Here is a 15004-nt window from a genome sequence, read left to right as displayed (position 1 = left end):
AACAAGGCTGCAGACTCAACTGTCTATAGGACCAGGCAGTTAATAATGACACCCAATGTGTCTTAAGCAGCTATTATGTGCAGGCAACAGTCTAAACAATTTTAAAAAATGTGGACTCGTTGTTCCCAGATCATCAGAATACTTTTGAAGGGGAAGCTGAAATCTGAACTTGTAAATACAATCTCACACTTTTTAAATGTTGGTGATTTGCTTTTGTTTACATATTTCATGGCAAACATGTCTATGGACCAGTTACAACTCAGGATAAGATAATGTGTGACCCCAGCTTTAAAGAGATCAACAGACTTCATCCAGTACATCCCTTCTTTAGCTTCATACAAAATATGAAGCTTGACAAGGTCAGAAGTTCGATATGCCTACCAGTGGCATTTTTAAATATACAGTGTGAAGGGGAAATGTACACACATTAAGAAACAAGCAGCCAATAAAATACACATCGACAAGAAAATCAAGTAATGCCACCCACGATGCAAAGAAGAGAAGAGGAAGCCATTTTGCAATAACAAACAGCAGCAACAACAATGCTGGGCTAGCATTACTGACAAGGGTGTTGGGATGAGACATCATCTTCCAGAAAAGATAAATGTGACCTGGAAGAATAAATCTCTGGCTGTAAAAATCCTGTCCCACTTATATCAGGCATGCTGTCTGCAAGTAAGGGGCAAATCCATCACTACCTCCCAAGGTCACTGGAAGAAGAAAAAGTTAAGAGCAGTTATGCCTGGGCTGAATACATCTGATACAAATAGGTGTAGCCCTAAATACATACCTTCTTTAGCTTAAATAATCACTTAAAAGCTGTATCAAACATCCTCATAAGCAGATACAGCCTGAAATGTAACTGTTTCTAAAAACCTCGATCTCCAAGTAGTTTAAAAATCAGCACAACTTTAAGTTTTGCTACTTAGTAATAAGGGTGAATATTTTTCATCTGCTTTTTGGACTTTTTGTCCTTATTTTAGAAATCATCTCTTCTTACCCTTTCATCAGTTATGCCATTCATCTATTTAAAATACTATTTTGACTATCAAGTTAGCAATTTTTAAAAATGGCATCATATAATACCAGTTAGCATACAATGAAACTGGCATTCTCAACCAAGATTGGTGAGAGTACATAACTGTTAGGAAAGAAATCTGATTAATGTATCAAGACAGTGTCATATCCTTTTGCTTAATCATATCACTTTTAAGAAAACATACTAAGAAATTCACCTGAAGCATAAAAATATTTTATGAACAAAGATATCCAAAACATGAGGTATTTACAATAATGCAATACTGAAAACAGCCTACAAAGCCACAATAGGCAAAGTAACCTCCAATGAGTTGTCTAAATACTATGAGAAATGGTTATATTTTATAAAAGAAAAAAGAAGCTCTTGAGATGCTATTATCAGTACTGTGAAAATAAGCATCAAAAAGTGACTAGAATAAACAAAAGAACTTTGCAAAATTTCAAACAGCGTAGAAAAATGCTGGAGAATAAGTCAAAGTAGCTGTTCTTGTTAAGAAATACAAACTCAATTATGAGTGTTAAAAAAATTGCTGTAGCCTCTATGTGGCATGTAATTCAAAGGAAACATTAAATTTCCTTGATTGGTATGGGGAAAAAAAGTGATTGGAAAGAAAAAATAAAAGTATTGCCTGATAGGATTACGCATAATTTTTTTTTCTGCTCTAATATGTGTTCCATAATATATGCTCCATACTGCCTCTAAGTGAATGTGCATCATTTTTAATCATACACATTTTCAATCATGAAACCTGAGATGCCATCATTAGAATTGCATTTCTTTAGATATTGAGGTATTTGATAACCAAGATGCATGTTAAGATGGCTTAATGTTGGATGGATGGACGGATGGGCTGCCTGAGTAATATCAATGGACAGTGGTAGGTGGTAGGTTAGTTGTAGAAATTTTGTGTTAGAGGATGTATCATTTAAAGATCCTATATGCCATCGAGAAAAAAATACTTTATTTTAAACATAAAATGGTTTTCTTAAAGGATACTGAGTAGCTCACTAAATCTCCAGGAGTCCAAAGATAAAGGTGGCAAGTGATGCACCCAAAATGACAGTGAAAATCATTCTAAATATGTGATGAAGACACTTCTCCTGCCTCTATTGGTCTGGGTCACTGCCCTTTGCTTCCCATGATGAAAGCTTCCACTCCAGCCACTGCAAGTTCAATATTTATGCTATAGAAATGGTGACTCTCATCAGGATAGATTCTGTGGGGTCTCAGCTTCATTTTGACACTTGTTCTTTGTCAAAGTTAGAAATGAGAACATGTGATAGGTGGATAGATGGTATGTAACTTGCTTAATCCCAACTGCAAAGGTCTTTAGAAAACATCTAACATTGTTAACCTCCATAATGGGAGATGGGCTCTTTTTCAAGGAGGGAAGAAGTCCTGAACTTTAGGAAGGAGATTCCTGTACTGTTGACAAAAACAAGGACAAATGTCCACAACAGAAGATGGACATTTGAGGGAACAGTTCATCCTGGTGCCCTGGACACCTAGCATGCATCCACAGAGGCAAAGGCTCAAGTCACGGCTTATCTGAGTCTTGGTAGAAGAACTTGTGCTTCCCCAGGTTCACCAGGGGATGAAAGGTCTGTAAGAAACAGCTATGAGGCCATGGATCGCCTGCCTTCCTATCTCCATCCTTGTCTCCTGGGCTTCAGATGAAGTGTAAGACTTTTGCTACAGTCTCCTCAGAACTGAGATGCAGCATAGAAAACTCAATAGTTGCCTGCTAGAATGGGCTCTTCAGCAACAGTGTATGTCACAACTTGGGTTTCGTTCATCTGGCTCCTTTTGTTTTGATGTCATCCTTTTTCATGCGTGAGGCTTCCCTGGTGTCTCAGATGGTAAAGAATCTGCCTGCAATACAGGAGACTTGAATTCGATCTCTGGGTCAGGAAGATCCCCTGGAGAAGGAAATGGCAATCCACTCCAGTATTCTTGCCTGGAGAATCCCATAGACAGAGGAGCCTGGTGGGCTGTAGTCCATTGGGTTAAAAAGAGTCAGACACGACTGAGACAGTAACATTTTACTTTTTTTTTTGCTGTGTGGGACAAAGACCTGAGTAGCTTACTCTTACAAAGACTTTTGGCTTACTCTTCTGATTGTTCTCCGTGTAAGTAATAAACTGTCTAATTCTAAAAGTGGTTCACTGTATCTTTATGAGTCAAATCACTTAGGCACCAGGCTTGGCTTTGCCTTGTGTTAAATATGTGTACAACCCAAACCTACTCGAAGAGGAGGAAATGAATTGACCCTTTTAACTGAAAACTGGACCCAAAAGCTCAAATTACGATGCATTCTCTCTCTCCTCATTAGAGACCATTTACTTCTTTGTTTGACGTTGCTTTCACACTTTCTAGTTCCATAAGATGGTCCCAGGAGCACCCAGGTTCACAGGATCGTTAGAGGTAATAATCCAGTGAGAGCAGCTTTTCTCTTTCCCATACATTCCAACAGGAATCACAAGACTGAACCTCAAAGGGCTGATTTGAATTATGAATGAAATATGAAGATTGGCTAAGCTCCCGCCACATTTTTACCATTGGAGGTAAGAATGGTATTATCCTCACCCAAGCTGCATGGACTGAGATTGGAGATATATAGCTCATTAAAGAAAATGTAATCACCTAACACCAGAAGGGGAAAAGGCACGCCAAGTAGTCAAAAGTAGGGCTGTTCCAGGACTTCTCTCACAGTCCAGTGGATAGGAGTCCATGCTTCCACTGCAGGGGGCACGAATTCAATCCCTGGTCAAGGAACTAAGATCCTACAAGTCATGCAGCAAAGAAAAAAAAAAAAGTACTGGTGGTATTACTTGGCCATTCAGTTCAGTTCAGTCACTCAGTCGTGTCAAACTCTTTGTGACCCCATGGACTGTAGCACGCCAGGCTTCCACATGGCCATTAAAAAGAATGAAATAATGACTTCTGCAGCACCATGAATGAACCCAGAGGTTATCATTCTAAGAGAGGTAACTCAGACAGAGAAAGAGAAATATCACATGATATCACTTATAAGTGGAATCTAAGATACAAATCAACATGTCTATTAAACAAAAACAACCTCAGGGCTTCCCTGGTGGTCCAGTGGTTGAGAAGCCACCTGCCAAGGCAGGAGACACAGGTTCAATCCCTGCTTCAGGAAGATCCCACACACCTTGAGGTAACTAAGCCTGTGAGCCACGACTGCTGAGCCCACGTCCTTAGAGCCCATGCTTTGCAACAAGAGAAGCAACTGCAATGAGAAGACTGCACACTGCTGCAGAGCAGCGAACACCCAGTGCAATTTAAAAAATTAAATAAATACATAAAATTTTAAACAGACAAACAAAACACAGCAGCCTCATAGAGAACAGACCTGTGGTTGCAGTAGGGGAGAGAAGGAACTGGGAGTTTGGGATAAGCAGAGGCAAACTATTATATATAAGATGGATAAACAACAAGGTCATACTGTATAGCACAGGGAACAGTTTTCTATGACAAAGCATAATGGGAAAGAATATGAAAAAGAAGATACATTACTTTGCCTACAAAGGTCTGTATAGGCAAAGCTATGGTTTTTCCAGTAGTCATCACATACGGATGTGATAGTTGGACCATGAAGGCTGAGCACTGAAGAAGTGATGCTTTTGAACTGTGGTGCTAGAAAAGACTCTTGAGAGTCCCTTGAACAGTAAGGAGATCAAACCAGTCAATCCTAAAGGAAATCAACCCTGAATATTCATTAGAAGAACTGATGCTGAAACTGGAACTCCAATACTTTGGCCACCTGATGAGAAAAATAGACTCACTGGAAAAGACCCTGATGCTGGAAAAGATTGAAGGAAAAGATTGAAGGCAGGAAAAGGTGGCAACAGAGAAAGAGATGGTTGAGTGTCCTCACCGACTCAATGGACGTGAGTCTGAGCAAACTCTGGGAGATAGGGAAGAACAGGGAAACCTAGCAAGCTGTAGTCCAGGGTCTCAAAGAGTCAGACATGACTTAGCAACTGAACAAAAATGGCAGGGTGTAACTGAGTCACTTTGTGAAGAAATTAACACAACATTGTAAATTAAATATACTTCAATAATTTTTTTTTAAAGGATCTAGGTGGCAGAAAATTATGGTGGTCTAGTCATAGTTTTGTTGATGGTGAAAATCAAACCCTGCTTTCTGTTGTTACTGGTGATGGTCTCTATGCCAGGAGACACACATCAGATTGGGCAATCATGGAATCACATGATCACTCCCAAGCCAAGGAAAATCAATCTTTATATGGATGACAGAAAGGCAGCTCCTTAAAAGCAAAATTAGGCTGCTGATACTAGGAGGAGGGACAACAGATGCCAAATGGTCCTGCAAGGACCTGGGTAGTAAGGTACTCAGGTAGCATCTATCTCTTGCCTGGTTGCCAGGAATCCCCATGTCTAGGAGCATGTATGTAAAACAGTGCTTCACATCCTCTTCACAGCCCATTTTCAAACACTTCTGTCTGCACTGAAAGGATTATAAGGCACAACCACGGTTAAAGTGTCCAGTAATCATTACAACAGCAATCATCAAGACAGGATCAAAGGCACCAGTGGCCAACAAGAGCCCAAGGTTATCACACTTTTCCCTGGCCTGCCCTTTAGGCTCTGGGCCATCTGGGAGAAGCTGTCTACTGCCTGGAAAGAGTTCCTTTTTATCCTCATACGGCAGTTGTCTTTTGTCTCAGTAAAGACACTTTTCGTGGGTTGATAGTAAGCTCCACATCTTCCTTCTTATTCACAGCTCTTCACCAAATTCCATGCCCCTTCTCAGCCCAAGGTGCCATCTGGCAGACTCGCTGAGACAGCAGCACCCATCAGAATGCCTCGGTATTCTTTGTGTGTATTATGTGTAGGTGCTGCCCTGAGAATCCATTTACTCCACAATGTGGAATTTTGGTCAATTGTAGCTAAGCTGGAACTTGATTTCCTGGAGTCCCTCCCTTGCATAGTTCCAGGTCAAGATTGGGTACAGGAAAGATTTGGGTGAGATTTGGTGAGGCTGAAGTGAAGCAGCAGCCACTGTGCTTTGTCATCATTGGTTAGAGGTGATGAGAGGCAGGGGCAAAGGTGCTGGTAGTTTCCAGTTTATTCTCGATTCCCCCCCTTCCATGTCCCACTCTCCATCCCAACTGCTGCCTCTGCTGACCAAAAGTGACCTCAGCCTAAGGTTACCAGATTCAGCAAATAAAGATACGGAGACATTGAGCTGAATTTGGATTTCATATAAGCAGCAATTTTTAAAAGGTGTTTAAGTATGTCCCATGCAGTATTTGGGACATGTTTATACCCCCCAAATTATTTGTTGTTTATCTGAAATTCAAATTTAACTGGGCATTCTGCACTTTATAATTCTTAATATATATGCCTACTTCCAGGGTCTCTCCTGAGAACTCACAGAGGCAGCAGCCACAAGAGCCAACAACCTCTATAGACTTCTACACAGTTGGAGGTGCCTAGCTTCTAGAAATCCCCTGCTCATTCAGCCAGGCCTAAGAAGCTGGTTAAAAACTTTTTCCTGACCTTTACTCCCCAGATTCTTCCCACAGTGTATAAGGTTGAGTTCCTGCAATGCAGCCTTTTTTCAGCACTCATTGGGTTCTACTCCCTGATTAAACACTAACACTCATTCTGACATCAGGAGGAAGATGCTATTCCTTTTCAACAGGAATGGAAACTGTGACACAAAGAGGTAAAGGTACTTGCTCAAAGTCACACTCCTAAGAAGTGAAAAGTGAAAGTGTGTTAGTCACTCAGCTGTGTCCAGCTCTTTGCAATTCCATGGACTAGGGCCAGCCAGGCTCCTCTGTCCATGGAATTCTCTAGGCAAGAATACTGGAGTGGGTTGCCATGCTCTCCTCCAGGGATCTTTCCAAACCAGGGATCGAGCCCAGGTCTCCCGCATTACAGGTAGATCCTTTACCGTCTGAGCCACTAGGGAAGCCCATTATGAACATCTAGTATACATCATATATACATTTAAATATAGACTATATAACTTATATAGCATAAATTGTGAACTTCAAATTTATATTTCACATGCATGCAAACTATGTAAATAGCTACATACTAGTTACTAGATACTCAGATACTAGATACTACTCAGTTTATATAGAGTCTTTAGCTCCAAAACTTCATAGAAACTGATTTTTCAACTCTTTTTACTGGTGGGTATCAAAATGTCACTTGTGTGCAATTGAAAACATATATACACGTGTACATTTTCTCAGCTGTATACATTTGGTATTTTGACATCCATTAGTAACAACAGTTGAAAAATCAGTTTCTACAAAACTGTAGAGCTATGCTGTCATTTAAACAAAAAGGAGTGAGTGAAACTGCTTTTAGGGTAATACTAGTGACTAGTGGTGATTCCAAGGAAAAAAGAAAAAAAGACTGAGCTCATTAATGTTCAAATGAGGATGCCTTGGAATTGAGGTTAATAAGTTCTTGGTGTGGGAGGATCCCTGAGACAGTTTAAGGCTGTGAAACAAATTCAGTGTTTAGAACAAAATGATAGATAATTCTACTTAATGAGTACACAGCAGACTAATTATTGTAATGAAATATGTTTAATTAAAAAAAAGTCCGCTTTCTAATGATTATACTGACTGTAAACTAGTTTAGAAAACCCTGAAGATTGATAAAGACAATACACATAAAGGCTGCAGGGAACGTTTATACAAGGAGGGTAAATATACGTGTTTATGGCTATAGTTTAAAGTTAACATTATAGCACTCCTAGGTTCTTTTTTTTTTTTTTTCCCTCTCTTTTGGCTGCTCTGTGCAGCATGTGGGATCTTAGTTCCCCAACCAGGAATTGAAGCCATGCCCCCTGCAACGGAAGCTCTAAGTCTTAACTACTCTATCACCAGGGAAGTCTCCTAGGCTCTTTTAATGTAGTATTCCAGATTTCTTTAAGGCAATGCTTAGCTGAACAGAGAAGAAAGTACCTGGAAATAAAGAAAGTTGTAGAAAAACCATTTTAATATATTTTAATATGAATTTGGAGAGAATACACTTTCATACACATTTGTAGAAAAATGTGAAATGCTAAACAGTTTCATTCAGGATGTACACGTGTGCCTGAGCGCATGCTTAGTCGCTTCAGTTGTGTCTGACTCTTGCGACTATAGCCTGCCAGGCTCTGTCCATGGGATTCTCCAGGCAAGAATACTGGAGTGGGTTACCAGCCCCTCCTCCACGGGATAATCCTGACCCAGGGATCGAACCCGCATCTCCTGCATTACAGATGGATTCTTTACCGCTGAGCCACCGGGGAAGTCCTCATTCAGGATATCAGCACTAATGTCCATTCATAGAATGAAAAGATCAACCAAGCCCTTACAACTCCAATTTGTGGTAGGACTTAAGAATAAAGTATAAAGCACATTTTCAGCACCACTGATGGTTCAGTGGACGGGGTGTACTTACTTAAAGCAGCTAGAGGAGAGTAGAAATGAGAGTTTCAATCCAGGGCTACAAAAATATGACTGCTTCTGCCTCTTGATTCCTATGAGTATATAATAGTGTGCATGTGAGTATGGGTAGTGTTATCAGACAGACCTTCAAGAAAATTTAAGTGTGGGGGATAATCCATTATGTTTCATTCTGGGCATTTCCTGTCCTGAAACCACCTGCTTCTCTTGCCTCTTTCTGAATGGTGGGATAGAAGCAGTATTGTTCTGGAAGCAAGGGTGTGCTGGGGCCAGCCCATACGTGCTCATCAGAGCTGACTCAAATTTTTAAGAAACTCGCAAGCTGCTTGTTATACACAGCCATCATTAAAATTTAACTTGTATAAGCGTACAAGTAGATAAATTATACTCAAAATACAGATAACAAATACTCAATAACACCTAATTATTTGGCAGTCTTTGTTATCTAAGCTCTTGGGGTTATCTCCACCTATTAGATATGTACAATGAATATACTACCTACTGCTATACATCACTTTATAACTCCACTTTCAGTGATTTCATATTGGTAGTTTGAAATTAACCATGGTGGAAATGGAATTAACCATGGAAATCGGCATGCACTATAAATCGAAGCTCCCCTCTGCTCAGGATGGAAATGGAGACATGTTGAAAAAAGCCCGCTTTTGGAGAGTGGCACTTGAGCTGCTGTGTGGAGCAGAGCAAAGTGGTAACCAGTGAGTCTGCAGAAGAAACCAGATGTGATCTAAGCAGGTTGTCACTCTATAGAAACTAGGTAGAGAGAAATTGAGATCTTGGCTAGGAGCTATTGAGATGAGAACTTAGAAAAGCAAACAAAGCAAGAAGCTGGTGAAACTACAGAAATGGACTGAAGTAAGTAGATTAGAAAGTTTTACAAGGCAGATCCTAGGCATGGACAGGGAGATGCGTTTAAAGCCAGAACACTGGTCTCTGCATTTACCCTACCTCACTTCAAACAAAACCCTGTTTTTTCTGAAATTCTCTCTTCTTTCTATATTCTTAGTTTTTAAACCTTCAATGTTTGATCTCATATTAAAAAGGAAAGAAGCCAGATTAAAAAATTTACATAGAGGAATACTTAACATTTTTAACACTAGAGTGAATGTTACACACACACATGTGTACATACACACCTCTCTACTCACATGTACCCCACAAACAGGTGAACTAGAAAGTATTCACTAGGAAAAACTATTAGATATAGAATTAGTAGCAAATATATAGGTTCTCAGTTGTTTATTCATTTAACAAGTCCAGATACATGACTTTGATGACCCTAAACCATGAGCTTGTAAGCTTCATGGATAGCACTGGCTTTTCCACATTTTTAACTTTTAAGTACTATTCTTTCCTGGTATGATTCCATGATGTAGTGTGGCAGAAACTGAACTTCAACTGTATCCTACCCATTTAATGTTCACAAGATGTGGGAAACAGCCTCTGCCTTGGTGCTGGAGTTCAGACCTTACAGTTCCAGTTAGGTGATATACCAACCTAGCAGTAGGACTTTCAACATCAAGGTTTACGCCTGGAAAAGCATCAGTCCTTCAACCAAAGGTTGAAGTCCAAGCCTTACTTTTGTCTAGGATTGCTCACCCTGAGAACTGAGCCATGGCCAGCTACCAGACAGTTTGCAGACAGCCAGATCCTTTTCTGGGAGGCTAGTCTGCAGGGGACTGTTCTTGGACTCATTTATCCTTATTTCTCATTTAAGAACTGACTCATTAGAAAAGACCCTGATGCTGGAAAAGATTGAAGGCAGGAGAAGAAGGGGACAACAGAGGATGAGATGGTTGGATGGCATCACCAACTCAATGGACTTGAGTTTGAGCAAACTCCAGGAGATGGTGAAGGACAGGGAAGCCTGGCGTGTTGCAATCCTTGAGGTCGCAAAGAGTCGGACAAAACTCAATGACCAAACAACAACAACTCATTGACATAAGCCTGGAATGTGAGAGATTCTAGGAATGTAAAAGATGAGTTCATCAACATATCAATTAGTCACTGTTAGATGGAAATTCAAGGATATTTTTTAAAGAAAAAAGGTCTTCAGCTATCTATTTCTTAATCATTCTGATATATCGCATCCTTCTACCGGAACGATTATGAGCAAATTAATACCCTTTTATCAACACCTAAAACAAGAATAAAAGCTTCATTTTTTTCCCAGAGTACCAACTGTTCCAAGGGAAAGAGGGCTGATTTATCATTGACGTCTGTCATGAGTCCTGGGTAGGTAAGTACAACACATGCCAAATATTTGTCGTGTTATCTAACTTTTCTGTCAATTTTTTTCTCACTTCAGAAAATGTATTTTTGTAGATATGTTTGTCTCCTTAGAAACCACAAGCTACTGATTTCTACTATGAGCTTTCAAAGGGCTATGCCTTCATATATGTGATAACTGGAGTAAAATTAGCTTAACAGGTGATATCTATCATTGGACAATTTTTTAGTAAAATCAGATCTGAATATGTCTAAGATTTGAAGAACATTGAAGGTACAAATTACCTGGGGAAAGATTCCATTCCCTTTCCTGTGTGATGAGGTGCTTAATGCAAAATTGGCTATCCAAAATTTTTTTTTTTTTGGAAAATATTGGCAACATTACTCTTTTCTGTCTTTATAAATACCAATGCTTTTCTCTGTGGATTGTAAAGTCATTTTCTATTGGATAATTTTAAATAATTATCAAAATGAAGAACCAATATCAAATATGTGTGTGTGTGTGTGTGTGTGTGTGTGTTTTAAGTGTTAGTGTTAGTCACTCAGTAGTGTCTCTGACTCTTTACTGGAGTGGATAGTCATTCCCTTCTGCAGGGAATCTTCCCAACTCAGGGATCAAACCTGGGACTCCTGCATTGAAAGAAGATTCTTTACCATCTGAGCCATGAGGGAAGCCCATATATATATATATATATATATTAATAAATACACACACATGCATCCTTTTCAGGAATAATTTCTATGATGTATGAATTATTACTAAATGATGTTTAGTACTTATCAGGTACTTACTTTGTGATAGGTACTACAATAAATGATCCACGTATACTAGCCAATCTGCAGAATAATATGGCCTCCCTATAGAAGTGTAGTTAAAAATATAGAGACCGGGTACTAATGATAATAAGACACATTCTGTAAAATGTAAAATTAAAATGTTTTCTTCTAAGTTTAATAAATTTGTACACCTTCCACCATGCTTAGCAAAATAATTGAACACTCATTAAATATTTATCGGAACATCATATTTGTGACTATTCTACAGTTTGAAATCTTATCTTCTATTTCATCTTACCTCATAGTAACCTAGAAGGTGGAGAAATACAGGAAAATAACCTCCATTTTATGGATGAGGAGTAAGCCTCAGGAAAGTTAATTGATTTGTTCAAGACAAGCAAGTCTTTTTGCTCGGAAGTTTCTAATTTTACTCCCTCACCCCACTGCTCTCTCATTCATTGTTGGATGGTTTCAACACTTGAGTGTCAACTTTTTCTTTACCTGAGTTATCTTTTTAAAGCTTGTGTTTTATAAGTTTAGTCCCACACCCTAACCTTGCACTGTGCTTATCGGGTCATTAGGATAAAGTTCATAGGCTTAAGCATGAGGTAGAAGGCTCTAGAAAGAAACCAAACCTTTACCTAACTCCCTGGCTTCATCTCAAAGTCCACAGATTTCACTCCATTTCTGAACACAGCAAGCTCCTTCTGGAATGAAGGTCCTTATACATGCTCTTCCCTTTGTTTATAAAATTTTCCTTCTCTACCCTTCAGTCAAGCCAGCTTTTATTCATCATTCGGGTTTATGATTAAGCCACTTAACTTTCCCCAACTTCTCTCATTAGAAGACTCTTTGTCACTATCTTACATATTATCAAGGTCTTTTTGGCTGTGTTGTGGAGGGACCAATTCCTTATTTGGTCAGATTCCCAAAGTACAATTTATAGGGAGAAAGAAAGCTTCCTTCCATGGTGGAGGGCTGAAAGAAGACACTCATGTTCTCAGATTTTCTTTCATCTACAGTGCAGATGAATGTGTTAGGTTTAGCAAATTAGATACACCTTCCAGGTTCAGATGAGAAGCTAATACATCAAAGAAGAATAAACAAAAGAAGATTTATTCCAGGACTTCCCTAGTGGTCCAGTGGCTAAGAATTCACCTTGCAATGCAAGGGACACCAGTTCCATCCCTGGTCTTGGAAGATTCCACATGCTGCGGAGCAACTAGATCCGTGGGCCACAACTACTGAGCCTGTGCTTTAGAGTCCAGAAACTGCAACTACGGAAGCCCTCATGCCTGGGCTTCACAACAAGGGAAGCCACCTCAACAAGAAGCCCATGCACCTCAACAAGAGAGTAGTTCCTGCTCTCTGCAACTAGAGAGAGTTCCTGTGCAGCAACAAAGAATCCGCACAGCCAATAAATAAATAAATAAATAAATTTTTTTAAGGTTTATTCCAAAGTGGTGAGAGTGGCTGACATTCAGTTTTGAGGGATCACAGAGGCATCAACACAGTGGGGCTGATGTCAAATCCTTGATCCAGTTCTGCCAGTGTAAGCAGTGCCAAGTCATGGAGTCCAGTGATTGGTGGAGTTGCAAGTAGTGCCCTCTCATTAGATTAGTTCTGTAGCTTAATTTGGGCCATGTGCATGCATGCTAAGTCACTTTAGGTGTGCTCAAGTCTTTGTGACCCTGTGGACCATAGCCTGACCATCTCCTCAGTCCATGGGATTCTCCCTAGACATGCCCTCCTCCAGGGGATCTTCCCAACCCAGGGATCAGACCCAGGGCTCCTGCATTGCAGGAGGATTATTTACCATCTGAGCCACCAGGGAAACCATCCACTGTTATTCCCACCCAGTTTCTGAGCTTGGCTTCCCAAATGTCCTGCCAAATCTATAAACTACCTCATGTCTTTTCATGTGTAATGTAGTAAATTACATTTCTGTTTAAGTCAGCTAGGATCATTTTCTGCTGTGTACAATTTAGATCCCTGAAAAGACATTTTTGCTTTTAATAGCCTTATGATTTAGATCAAGAAAAGAACTGAAGGCATTGTGAAAGATGTGACTTTCAGGAAGAACCTTGAAATATAGATTCAAAGGTTGTAGGAGGGATTATTCAAGGGGCTGGACAATTGGAAGTATGAACAAAGGCACAGAGGTTAGAATAATCAGAGTTATGAGAAATTTGTGGTTTACCTAGAATTTAATATGTGTGTTAGTCTCAGTTGTGTCAGACTCTTTGCAACCCCATGGACTGTAGCCCATGAGGCTCCTCTATGGGATTCTCCGGGCAAGAATACTGGAGTGGATTGCCATTTCCTTCTCCAAGAATTTAATGTATCCTTCTGTTATTGAGAGGGGAGTAATGAGATAGCTGATTCTAATTGTGGAGTTCTCTATTTCTCCTTGTATTCTATTATTTTTGCATCACTTATTTTCAAAACTCTGTTATAAAGTGCACAAATACTAGGAGTTTTTAAGTCCTCATAATAAATTGACTCTTCTATCATTATTAAATAACACTCTTCAGTTCTGGTAAAAGATTTTGGCATTTAAACCTATTTCAGTTCAGTTCAGTTCAGTCGCTCAGTCATGTCTGACTCTTTGCGACCCCATGAATCGCAGCACGCCAGGCCTCCCTGTCCATCACCAACTCCTGGAGTTTACTCAAACTCACGTCCATCAAGTCGGTGATGCCATCCAGCCATCTCATCCTCTGTCGTCCCCTTCTCCTCCTGCCCCCAATCCCGCTCAGCATCAGGGTCTCTTCCAATGAGTCAACTCTTCGCATCAGGTGGCCAAAGTATTGGAGTTTCAGCTTCAACATCAGTCCTTCCAATGAACACCCAGGACTGAGCTCCTTTAGGATGGACTGGTTGGATCTCCTTGCAGTCCAAGGGACTCTCAAGAGTCTTCTCCAACACCACAGTTCAAAAGCATCAGTTCTTCAGTGCTCAGCTTTCTTCACAGTCCAACTCTCACATCCATACATGACCACTGGAAAAACCATAGCCTTGACCAGATGGACCTTTGTTGGCAAAGTAATGTCTCTGCTTTTTAATATGCTGTCTAGGTTGGTCATAACTTTCCTTCCAAGGAGTAAGCATCTTTTAATTTCATGGCTGCAGTCACCATCTGCAGTGATTTTGGAGCCCAGAAAAATAAAGCCAGCCACTGTTTCCCCATCTATTTGCCATGAAGTGATGGGACCAGATGCCATGATCTTAGTTTTCTGAATGTTGAGCTTCAAGGCAACTTTTTCACTCTCCTCTTTCACTTTCATCAAGAGCCTTTTTAGTTCCTCTTCACTTTCTGCCATAAGGGTGGTGTAATCTGCAAGCCTATTTAGTATGATATTAATATAGCCCCCAGGTTGTCTTCTGATTGCTTTTATTATGATGTGCTTATTATATTATTGAAAGGCATTTTCCTGCAAATAGAATTTTAGGTTGACAGTTTTTCATTTTTCCTCTT

This window comes from Cervus canadensis, chromosome 12, assembly GCF_019320065.1.
Source record: "Cervus canadensis isolate Bull #8, Minnesota chromosome 12, ASM1932006v1, whole genome shotgun sequence".
Lineage (NCBI taxonomy): Eukaryota > Metazoa > Chordata > Mammalia > Artiodactyla > Cervidae > Cervus > Cervus canadensis.
The sequence above is the reverse complement of the archived record's forward strand: the minus strand, read 5'-3'. Positions refer to the sequence as shown.